This window comes from Amblyraja radiata, chromosome 21 (genome assembly GCF_010909765.2).
Source record: "Amblyraja radiata isolate CabotCenter1 chromosome 21, sAmbRad1.1.pri, whole genome shotgun sequence".
Taxonomy (NCBI): Eukaryota; Metazoa; Chordata; class Chondrichthyes; order Rajiformes; family Rajidae; genus Amblyraja; species Amblyraja radiata.
This window is the reverse complement of record NC_045976.1, coordinates 35,141,804-35,153,645: the sequence shown is the minus strand read 5'-3', so window position 1 is coordinate 35,153,645 and position 11,842 is coordinate 35,141,804. Positions and strand designations below refer to the sequence as shown.

At 45.2% G+C, this 11,842-nt stretch overlaps 1 long non-coding RNA gene across 1 annotated transcript; it reads right to left on the bottom strand.

Annotated features, from left to right (window-relative positions):
* Window positions 1-1,383: 1,383 nt before the first annotated feature.
* On the bottom strand, window positions 1,384-9,156 carry LOC116985335. The gene is made up of 3 exons (XR_004415246.1): window positions 9,145-9,156; window positions 6,940-7,168; window positions 1,384-1,544 (listed from the first exon to the last, which is right to left on the bottom strand). It is a non-coding gene; the product is annotated as an uncharacterized LOC116985335 (long non-coding RNA).
* Window positions 9,157-11,842: the final 2,686 nt, after the last annotated feature.

Below are 11,842 nucleotides of genomic sequence, written 5' to 3'. Positions count from 1 at the left end.
CCCGCTCTTCGTTAGACTCTACCTGTGTCATCTGTAACAGATACACAAAGGAAGGAGCGGAAAGCCGCCTCTATACTACCTGACTTCCGTGATATTGGATCACAACTTAGCCCAGCCGGCTGTCTCTTGTACCTGCACACATTCACAAGCAGCAAACGCCGCTTCCCGGTTTCCGCATTCGTTTTCTCGCTTTATAAATATTTTCTCGTTCATATTTTTTCGTTCTCCGGCCATCGACCTCTCCCCTCTTCCCCCGCGCCCCTCTCCCTACATCCACCCATCATTCTTGCATTCTCTGTCTTTTTCACCCATCGCTGCCTCCTTTCACCCCCCCCCTCCCCCCTCCCCCCTCCGTCCCTCTCGCCATATTTTCACCTCTCTCCCCCTTCTCTCTCTGTTCTCATCTTTCTCTCCCTCGCCCGACCTCTCGGCTCCTGTCCCACTGAGCCAGATGAAGCAGACGGCACCCAAGGCAGCTTTGTTTGTGGTAAGACTGTAAGCATCTTACCCCTCTGGTAATCTCATCTCATCCCAGCACAGCCCATCCCATCCCATCCCATCCCAGCCGCCAATGTCACCCGGTCCTCACTCTGCCCAGGTGCGCTCTAAGGTGGTTTAGAAATGAATCAAACTCACCTTAAGAACCACAAGCGCATACCATTCCCATCAATTAGCCCGGATCTACCATCACGTTTGGATGGCAAGGGAGGAGTTATGTTGCGGGAGGAGGGAAGGATGAGACCATGCAGCAGAGGATGGGAGGAGGGGGGGATGGGAGGGGAAGGGGGGGGGGGGGGGGGGGGAGGACATATGTTAATGAGAGCGCTGCCTGTTTAGGAGACACTTTGGTTTTACACGCATTGCTGCTCTCTAACTGGTCGGGGAAGATCTGCTCAGAGGCGTGCGAGGGGATTTAGTTCCCTCCTGACACACCTTCCTGCTTCTCGCCGCAGGGCCTTCGGATCAGTATCTACGGTTAACATTCTCTGACTGGCCTTGTTGTCCCCCCACCCCTCACTCCTCTCCTCCCCCCACCCCCCACCCCCGTGCCTCTGCACCTGGCTGCACAAAACCATCGGCCCTCTCTCGAGTGCGGAGCAACCCCCCACCCACCCAGACCCAGTCTCTGTGCTCCTTCTCGGTATACAGGGAGACCCCAGCAGCATCGCCTCGCCTCGCCTCGCCTTGAAGGGGCGGAGAATGGCAGCACTTGGCTACTCAGAGTTTATATCCCCAGCCCGATTCAAGAGAAAGTGAATTTACATTTGTGTCCTATGTCTGTCTCTATCTGCAACATTTCTCAGCCACTCAGCGCCCACTTATCACCGCTACGCTCGGCATTCTTTGCCGCAGGCATCTCGTTCCATCACAGATGGGTTTTTTTACCTTTGCTCAGTCTGCGCACCAATTTAGTCTTTGCTATCCTGTTTCACAGCTGCCTCCATATCTTTCGATCTCCCCTTTTCTCCGATCTTTCTCGCCGACCCTTTCAATCTAACTGGGTAGACAAAAATGCTGGAGAAACTCAGCGGGTGAGGCAGTATCTGTGGAGCGAAGGAAATAGGCGACGTTTCGGGTCGAACCCCTCTTCTTCAGACTAATCTAACTTCCCATCTAACTGTTGTATCACAATATCATTGTTCTTTGTCAACCTTCCAGTTATCCATGTATGTACCTGTCCTCCGGGTTACTGTTCCTAAGAACTAGACAATAGACAATAGGTGCAGGAGTAGGCCATTCGGCCCTTCGAGACAGCACCGCCATTCAATGTGATCGTGGTTGATCATCCACAATCAGTACCCCGTTCCTGCCTTCTCCTCATATCCCCTGACTCCGCTCCGAACTAATAATGTTCATTATAAAGTATCTGCACCTCACCTCAACACAGGGACACCGATCATTTATTGGATGAGTTGCCTCCTGCATGGACAAAAATATCATTTTCTATGCACCACCAATCTACCATTCTTCAGTCAACTCCTGACCACTGACGCTGAATAATTCAAGCTTTTTCCAGCGAGGCTGTGAAGTCAATTTACCTCCACGCTAGTGTCTATCACAAACAAACAAACATATCTCGTTGTTCACAGGTGAACCAACACGAGGGTGAAGCAAACTCTGTATAATAAAGGGAACTTGAGTGAAAAAGTGAAGATGACCACTGCAAAAAAAAATAGCAGAGAAGGGTCCCCGACCCCAAAATGACACCTTGTCCATGTTCCCCAGAGATGCTACCTGACCTGCTGTGTTACTCCAGCTCTTTAATGCCCATTTGTGCAAAACATATCGACTAGGTGACATCACACCCGGAATATTGTGTACATATTGGCCTCCTCACTCTAAAAAAAGGATATACATGCCACAGAGAATGCAGGGGAGATTCTCTGGACTGATTCTGGCAATGTTGTGTTTGACATGTGTATGAGGGGAGGTTAGACAGAGTAGATTTGTACTCTCTGTGGTTTAGAAGAACGAGAGCAGATCTCATTGAAGCTCAAAATCCTGCAGTGCCCAACAGGCTGGATGCAGGGAGGATTTTTCTCCTGCTCAAGAATTTAGAAACAGGGTTTGCAGTCTCAAAAAATGGCTAGGCCCTTTAGGATTGAGATAAGATTACATTTCTGCATGGACATTGGTGAATCTTTTAGAATGGTGCGTGTGTGTATGTGTGTGTGCGTGTGTGTGTGTGCATGCGCGTGTGCGTGTGTACCTTTGTAGGTGGGTTTATCTCCATTTCAATGTGCTTGCAGGTATTACACTGTGTTTGTATGTATATGTTTCTCTGTAGACCTGCTTGCAGTTGGTCTAGATAAAGTAGAAACAAGGAACTGCAGAAGCTGGTTTACAAAAAAAAAACACAATGTTCTGGAGTAACATTTTCTGGTCCCTGGATGGGTTCTGAAATCGTGTGCCAATCAACTAGCCACGTGGTTTATTGACCTCTCATTTCTACAGCCTACTGTTCCAGCAGCTTCAAGAAAGTCCCCATCATTCCAATCTCCAAGAAAAATAAAATGAGCTGCCTCAATGATTACTACCCAGTAGTTTTAATATTGATCATGATGAAGTGCTTTCAAAGACTGGTAATGACCCAGATCTGCACCATCCTTCTGAACAAAGTAGCCCTTTCACAATTCAAATACAGGAATAGTAGGGAGGATGCTATCTCTCTTGCACCACATACAGCTCTGGATCATCTTAGTAATAAGAAATATGTCAGGATACTATCCATTGACTAGAGCACAGCCCTCAACACTCTAATACCAAATAAGCTCATCTCTAAACTCCTGGTCCTTGGCTTTGGGGCCTCCATCTGCTTTGGCGTCTGAACCTTTTGTGCAGAGGACCACCATCAGTTAGAATTGGTCATGACACCCTGACCCTCAGCACAGGTGCACAGTCCCCTGCTCTACCTACCGTACAACCAAGTACAGCACCTGGCTGATGTGTAAGTTTGTCAATAACACCCTTGTCCCACAACAATAATGATGAGATGAGGTAAAGGAAACAGATCAGGAACCTTGTGGCATTGGGTCAGAACACAACATGGCCATTAACATCAGCAAGGCCAATCAGTTGCTTGTTGACCTTGGAACCAGTTGCTTGGAAGCAGGGGAGTGAATACAACTCTGCCCTCATCAAATGAGCTGCTGTAGAGATGGTTGACAGATTCACGTTCCCAAGCATCCATATCACCAGCAATGTAACACAGTCCCTTTACACTGATGGAATGATCAGGAAAGCACATCCCCATATTTGCTATCTTAGGCATTTGAGAAAATTCAGCATGTCCATGAGGATTTTCTCAAACTTCTACAGATTCGCTATGGAAATTATTCTGCCTGATATAGCAACTGCTCTGCACTGGACCACACAACTCTACAGAGAGCAGTGAACATAACCCAGTCCATCACAAGCTTGTCACTTCCTATGATCCGGGCTATCTTCATAGAGCATTGTGTTAGGAAGGCTGGGAGTATCATCTACGAATGCCCACCATATCCATTCTCTTTACTCTTTTCTACCTTCGGGGAGAAGACACAGCACCTTGAAAGCCTGGAGGTCCGGATTAAAAATAGTTTCTACCAGAGTCCTGAACCATTCATTTTTTTCTCATCCCCTTCCCAGAGATGCTGCCACATACTCTTTCTCTTAACTCCACCTCATTCGCTTATTCAATTATTGCGCTTTGTTTTTTGTTGTTGTATTTTTACAAATTTCACTGCAGCCTTTGCACCATTCTACTGCTTAGCATTTGTTATTGTCATTGCTGTTGTATCTATCACTATAAGGTTCATGCAAACAATTTCATTGCACTGTGCTGTTTATGACATAAGCTAATCTGATATATGTGCTTGTGTAGCTTTGTATGTCTGTAAATGCATTCCTGTATATGTTTGTGTGAGTGTATATGTTGCGTGTGTATATCTCTGTATATTTGAATATGCAGTTCTCTGTGTACCAGAATATGAGTATTTCTAGATGTGAGTGCATGTGTGATTGTGTACTTGTGTAACACAGCTGATCTGCAAAGCAAATCACCATGCATACTTGTTTTGCAACACTTTTACCTCCCCTTCTTCCTAGCCTGGGAATCTCTCAGTTCCTGGTTGTTTTCCTTCTGTCTATCAATTCATAAAGATTGCATGTTATGGTCCAGTTGGTGTTATTTGTAAATGGCTCCATAGTTCTACCCAGGTTAATGTCACCCAACCATCCTTCAACCATAAACTCTGTTTTCTGGAGGTTCTATCATTTACATAGATCTGCATCCTGTATACTTAGCATATATTTATACATTGCGGAAACATGCTCACAGGCAAAGATCAAAAGATCTGTTGCCGATTAACTCCTTTTCTAGATAAAATGAGTCTTTTGCAAGCTTAACATTATGTGCAAGAAGATTGTGTAAAGAGCCTAAGCACATTGTAGGGAGTGTTGCATGAATTGTACTCCCTGTTACATGCTCTGTACAATTAATATTGCAGGTAGAATGTAAGAATACTGCTAACACGCTGTAAATTGTCACATGTGCAGTGCAAATAGTTACACGCTAATGTATGACTATTACATGCGTAGTGTAAAGAAAGTAAATTGACTGTAAGAGTGTTACAATTACAGAGATAGGTGTTAGAAGCATAGTAAGAAAGATAAGTGCAATGTGAGACATTATAAGAACAATGTACAAGTGGCAACCAGCAAATTAAGGTGAGGACTCTGGAAGGAATGTTGCCGACACTTTATATAAATGATACAAAATGAAAAAAATCACAAGCAGAGAACAAAGAATGTAAATTCAATGTAAGGATCCCTAGCACAAGTGTAAGAATACTACAAGGACAGTATAAGAAGCATTGCAGGCATTGTGTGAGCCAGGAATAGTTGCACAGCAGCCACAGTGTGTATGTTCGACATGCTATGTAAGAATGTTACAAGCTTATTGTCAGAAATCTAAGTAGGGTTCAAGAGTGTTAAAATCATTGGGTAAGTTATTGCAGACACTACAGGGAATATAAGTAATGTATGAAATCTAAGCACAATGCAATAATGGTCTAAATGTCAGGTAATTAACACAAACACCATGTGAAAAGGTGCCACAAACAAACTCCAATAGCGTTTCACGCATGGTGAATGAGTGTTACAAGCAAAGTAGGTTCAAGCACTATGTAGAAGTCTTCAAAATACAAGATTGGTATAAGTACTATTATGACCAACGTTTAAAGAACATTATAGGTACAGCAGAAAAGGGTTACAGGCATGGTGTAAGAATGGCAAGTGGCACAGGGGTGCTACAAGCACAGTGTATGAAGCACTGAAGGACAAGGTGAGGCATCATGTGTGGAAGGTAGGCACAATGTAAAGGTGTTACTTACATACGTTGTGTAAAGAGCATTACAAACACTCTCTAAAGACTCTCCTGCACTACCTGTAATATTCTTCAAAATACTCGAACTACTTAATATATATAAATAATCGGCATTTAATAAACTAGTCTGAATATATTATATACATATTCAGACTCGTTTATTAAAGCAACAAGATTATTCATACACTAGCTGTTATATATAATCCAACTCTTTCAGCTTTGTTCAATTGTTGGAACAGTCTTAATCTGTCTTAAAACACTGGCTGACGTATATACATATATATATATATATATATATACTTATCTATATATGTACAGTATATATAGATAAGTATATCTATACCGTATATATCAGCCAGTATTAAAAATATTGTCCCTTTAATAAACTAGTCGGAAGCATCTTCCTCTGCTCTCCGTCCATATTGGATCAAATTAAAACTCTGCTAAAATAACTCTTTAAATCCAATTACATGTTGACCCTGAACGGGTTTACAAATTCCTAATGTCCACAACCCAGTTTGATCCAGTCCTCAACCCCCATCCATACAGATTTACATTCTCTGTGCATAAATCAGCTTTGGATCCAGTTTCTCACTCCCTGTTCTTTCGCCAGTTTGAAGCCACTCCCTGTCCTTCAACAGTCGCGGGTCCAGTTTCCCACCTTAGTGCCCCGAATTAAGTTTGGATGCACTTTCCCACTCCTCGCAGTCGGAAGAAGCCTGCACCCTTTATACAACAAACCCGGGACAATTCCAATCATTCTTGGCATATTATCGGAACTGAGAAAATTGCTGGTTCACATTAATCTGGTTTAGTTGTAAAATGTATGCATTAATTCCGGTTACATGAGTCTAGCCTGATGTCGTTGACAGAGCGTGGTAGCCAGAGGCAGGCGGAAAGTAAAATGATTTCATTGAGACTCTTCGTATATCTTTCAACGCAGGATGTGTAGACACAGCTCACAAAAAGAACACGTTGGATTGAAGTTTAGTCCTCTCTCCCCGTCCCACCCCCACCCCCTCCCCGTGCCCCCCGGGTGCTTTGTCTCATTCACACTCGGAATTCCGTATTACCTGTCGCTTCTCGGCCGCAGATACTTCTCTCTCTCTCTGTCTCTCTCCGTCTCTTCATCCAGTCACCTCTGAACCAGGCAGATTCGTAACTCCGCTCCGGCCTCTCCAGAGAGAAAACAAATAACACAGAATGGAATGACAAACGGCTCCAGGCGCCGTGTTTCCTTCGGCAAAGTCAATGAGAAGGGAGGATGGCGAGAGTGGACCCTGGAGCCAAGAGCAGAAGCCGCTGTGTCTCTCACTGCCGAATTGGCACTGCCTTTATACCGTTGCACTGCCCAAGTTCCCCTCGGGTCAACCGGCTAGTTTTCCGTTCTCTCATTTACCTGCTGTTGCCAATTAGACAGATACTATTAGAATCCTCCTCTTCCATATTTTATGTACGACTTGAATCTGATATTGTTTCAATGCCCTCAATCCCCCCCCTCGCTCATCCACCAACCCCAGCGCAAGCTCATTGAAATCCTTTTGTCTCCCACCCACACGTGTTAAACCCGATCCCAGAAATACAGGAAAATCGACTCGTCTGAACCCAGGCCAAGACTGAAACCTTAACTCTCCGGCCTCACAAAGGGAGGCGGCCGGAGATCGGGCTCCAGCGGCTGTTGAATATTTAACGCGCCAGATTAAACTGCACCCGACACCGCCAGGCTCCATATGACGGCCCGAGCCCGTCTCTGTGCTCGGCCAGGTGTAAGGCGAGCTCACCTGGGCGGCGTGGACGCGGCTTCGTCACTGTAACTCAAGCCCCGCGAACAATGAGGATGCGCGGAATTCAATGCACCCCCTCGCTGTTTAAAGTGTTGCACTTACCGTGCAGATAGATGTCGTTTGTTCCATGTGCGTACACACTTTATCATCGCAGAGACGTTTCTATCATGTGTGTTGAGCCGCTTCGGGAGAATCACATAGTGGCTGGGAAATGTAGCTTCACAAACGCACCCCGAACCCACTCGGGCGACCAGTGTTAGATGTAAAATGGATATTCATAGAAACATAGAAAATAGGTGATGAGTAGGTCATTCGGCCCTTCGAGCCTGCACCGCCATTCAATATGATCATGGCTGATCATCCAACTCAGTATCCTGTGCCTGCCTTCTCTCCATACCCCCTGATCCCTTTAGCCACAAGGGCCACATCTAACTCCCTCTTAAATATAGCCAATTAACTGGCCTCAACTACCTTCTGTGGCAGAGAATTCCACAGATTCACCACTCTCTGTGTAAAAAATTATTTTCTCATCTCGGTCCTAAAAGACTTCCCTCTTATCCTTAAACTGTGACCCCTTGTTCTGGACTTCCCCAACATCGGGAATAATCTTCCTGCATCTAGCCTGTCCAACCCCTTCAGAGGGGTATTGTGTATTGTAGACACAAGGAACTGCAGGTGCTGGTTTACGAAAAAAAGACACAAAGTGCTGGAGTAACAGCGGTCAGACAGCATCTGTGGAGGATGCTGCCCATATTACATCTTGTTGTGTTAAAACTGGGCATGAAAGTCTCTGCGGTTTACAAAGAGTGGCTGCAGTTCATAGGTGTCTGACCTAGTTTGTATGTTTATACGTGTGATTCCAGCGTGTTTCTGCACATTACGTGCCGACATCTCTGTATCTTTCTCCCTGTATCTCTCCCTTCTCTCTATCCATAGATTCTCATGTAGTCGGCGTGTTCTTGCTGGGATCCAGGGGAGAGGGGGGGCGCTGCTCGGCGGGACGGGTTGATTGGGTTCTTTGCCTTTTTTCCAGTTCCTTACACCAAATCTCTGCGTGGTTTGTGTTTTAGCGTCTGCTCCGCCACTTTACATGGCCGACTCCCTACTCCCAACCAAATATTGCAGACACCGGAGCTTCGAAATACTCAGCAAGTCGAGCAGCATCGGTGGGGACAGGGGCGGAGACAAGGTTTCAACGCGTCACCCCGTGAACTCTGTTCTTACGGAGACACAAAGATTGAGGGTGGTGGAGTCTCCAGCAAAACACACAGTGCTGGAGGAACTCAGCGGGTCAGGCAGCGTCTGTGGAGGGAAGGGACACTTTTTCGGGAAACCTCTTTCATATTCACAGATGCTGCTTGACCTGCTGAGCATTTCAAATAAGAGACACAAAGCGGGTCAGGCAGCATCTCTGGAGAGAAAAAAAGATGGGTGATGTTTCAGGACGGGAACCTTGTGCAGCATTTATTTTAATTTTCTTTCCAGCATTTGCACTCGAGAGTGGAGTTAAAATCCATGCTCCGTATTTCTTCTATTTGTGAAGATGGTGTGAGAAATATTATTTTAAACAGTTGTTAGTGGATGTCATTCAAAGCATAAAACTCATCCAATCTAGCCATTGTTCCCTCCCGTCCTAACTCAGACAGCCCATGGCAGCACCAGTGATGGCGGTGGGATGCGAGGAGAGGGGTGGTACCCTACTTGCTCAGCTAATGGTCGCGATGAATGGTGATTTGCTTCCATCTCGAGGCGGCTACTGCGACAAAGCCTCCCAGAGATGGGGCAGAGGTGACATGTAGCTGGTGAGGCCGTGAGCGTCTTTAGTTTAGTTTCGAAATCCTGCATGGAAGCAATCCCTTTGGCCCACCGAGTCTATACCAACCATCCATCATCCCTTCGTCTCACTGGTTCTGTGTTATTCCACTTTCTCGTGCACCCTCTATACACCAGGGGCAATTTTACGGAGGCCAATTAACTGACAGACCTCCGCGACTTTGGGATGTAGGGGACAACCAGTGAACCCGGAGGAAACCCACGCGGTCACAGGGCTAACGTGAAAACTCCACACAGACAGCACCCAAGGTCAGGATCGAACCCGGGTCTCTGGCGCTGTGAGGCAGCAGCTGTACCCGCCGCTTCGGTCTACACGGCCCCGATGTTCTCAACACCACATCGACTGCTCCTTCAGCGCCGAGCGGTTGAAACTCTTCGGAGCGGCCATTCCTGACCAGCAGAAGATTACATATAAAACTGAGATAGAAACTCAGCACGTCTGGTTGAAGTCCCTCAACTGATCCGTTAAGCCGGCTTCTCTCACCACACAACATGTGTAGGAAGGAAATGCAGATCGAAGATAGACATACAATGCTGGAGTAACTCAGCATCTGAAGCAGGATCTCGACCCGAAACGTCAACTATTCCTTTTCCCCAGAGGTTCTGCCTGACCTGCTGAGTTACTCCAGCATTTGGTGTGTGTTTCTCTGATCACAGATGCCTCCTGACATGCTGAGCATTCTCCGCTGTTACAATTCGATAACAGGAATGGAACCGGATATCGAGATGTTAGCTCGCAGCTGAGAAAACATCAGTTAGCGATGGATAATTAAATTATATCGAGAAAACCCTTTCAAAGCAAGAAAGACGCGGTGTGCTTTCTGTGAACCGTCTGATACTAGTGTTATAGACTCATGGAGTACAGAAAAAGCCCCTTCACACAGCTGAACTACAGGGGTAGATAACATATAGTTAATATTTCCCTAGTTAAATTGTTAATAATTTAAATCGCAGGATGATGTTATAACCAGGGAAACGCAGATTTACAAAAACAAATGTATTGATGTGTCATCATTAGAAAATGCTCAGTTAGAAAATATTTTGTATTTTCCACCCAAGGCCGCAGAAGGTTGAATGTTGGACATATTATACATTTGGCAGCTTTCTGGTTACACACAGCGCTCCTCTAATTAATCCAATCCCTCAAGTGTAGAGGCAGTCACAGGGGGCTTCAATAAAATTACTAAATTGAGGCTTATTCTTAATATTAATGCCATTATTTACTTCACAAATGTATACCTACAAATCGCGGCATTGTATCCCAGAATCATTCCCTAATTATATCACCTCCTTTCATTTGGATGTGATCTCATTCAAGAGAGAGACATTCTCTGTTGCTCGTTTTGTATTTATAGGGCAATGTCCCAAAAACAGATATTTCTTTGTAAAACTCGGTACTTTGAGGCGATCGTTCCTATAATATAAATACACAACACTGTGCTCAACTATCAACGGTTATTAATGTAAGCATTTCTTGTATTCTCTATTTATTATCTGTGTATATTGCGTTTACCGGCCTGTTATGATGCTACTAGTAACACTGAGGTTGTTCAGTTGTCGGTACATATGACAAGTCAACTCGGATCTTGAATGGGGAATTCTGTGTAACTGCACGGTGGGCATTGAAACAAAAAAAGGGATCGCTTGCTTCCCAAGGGTGTTATTTTCATGAGAAGAATTTTATGCAGAAACCGATATCCGCTGTTTGGGACAGCGCAGAAATTGCCCGATACTGAAACAGCCCTGATCTCATCATCCCATCATATTAAAAAATGCTCACGAACTCTTATGTCCTTTGATTGTTTTATGGGCGAGATCCCGGCGTGAGGACATGACTGAGGCTGTGGTGAGAACAAGCGTTCTTGACACAAAATCGAACCAGTTAGCGGCGATTGTGTCTCAGTGTGACGAGAGAAGGGCCGCGGACTGCGGCGAAATCTTTAATTCCTTTCCCCCGCCATGTTTGCATCAACATTTTAATTAAAATACCCGCATCTGTCGGTGAATAAACCGTCAGCGAAAAACAAAACCAGTGTCGAATTCAATGCTGGAAATTCCAAATCCGAAACGTTAACTCTGCTTATAGAAACATATAAAATTATAAAAGGACTGGACAAGCTAGATGCAGGAAAAATGTTCCCAATGTTGGGCGAGTCCAGAACCAGGGGCCACAGTCTTAGAATAAAGGGGAGGTCATTTAAGACTGAGGTGAGAAAAAACTTTTCCATCCAGAGAGTTGTGAATTCATGGAATTCCATGCCATAGAGGGCAGTGGAGGCCATATCACTGGATGGATTTAAGAGAGAGAGTTAGGTAGAGCTCTACGGGCTAGTGGAGTCAAGGGATATGGGGAGAAAGC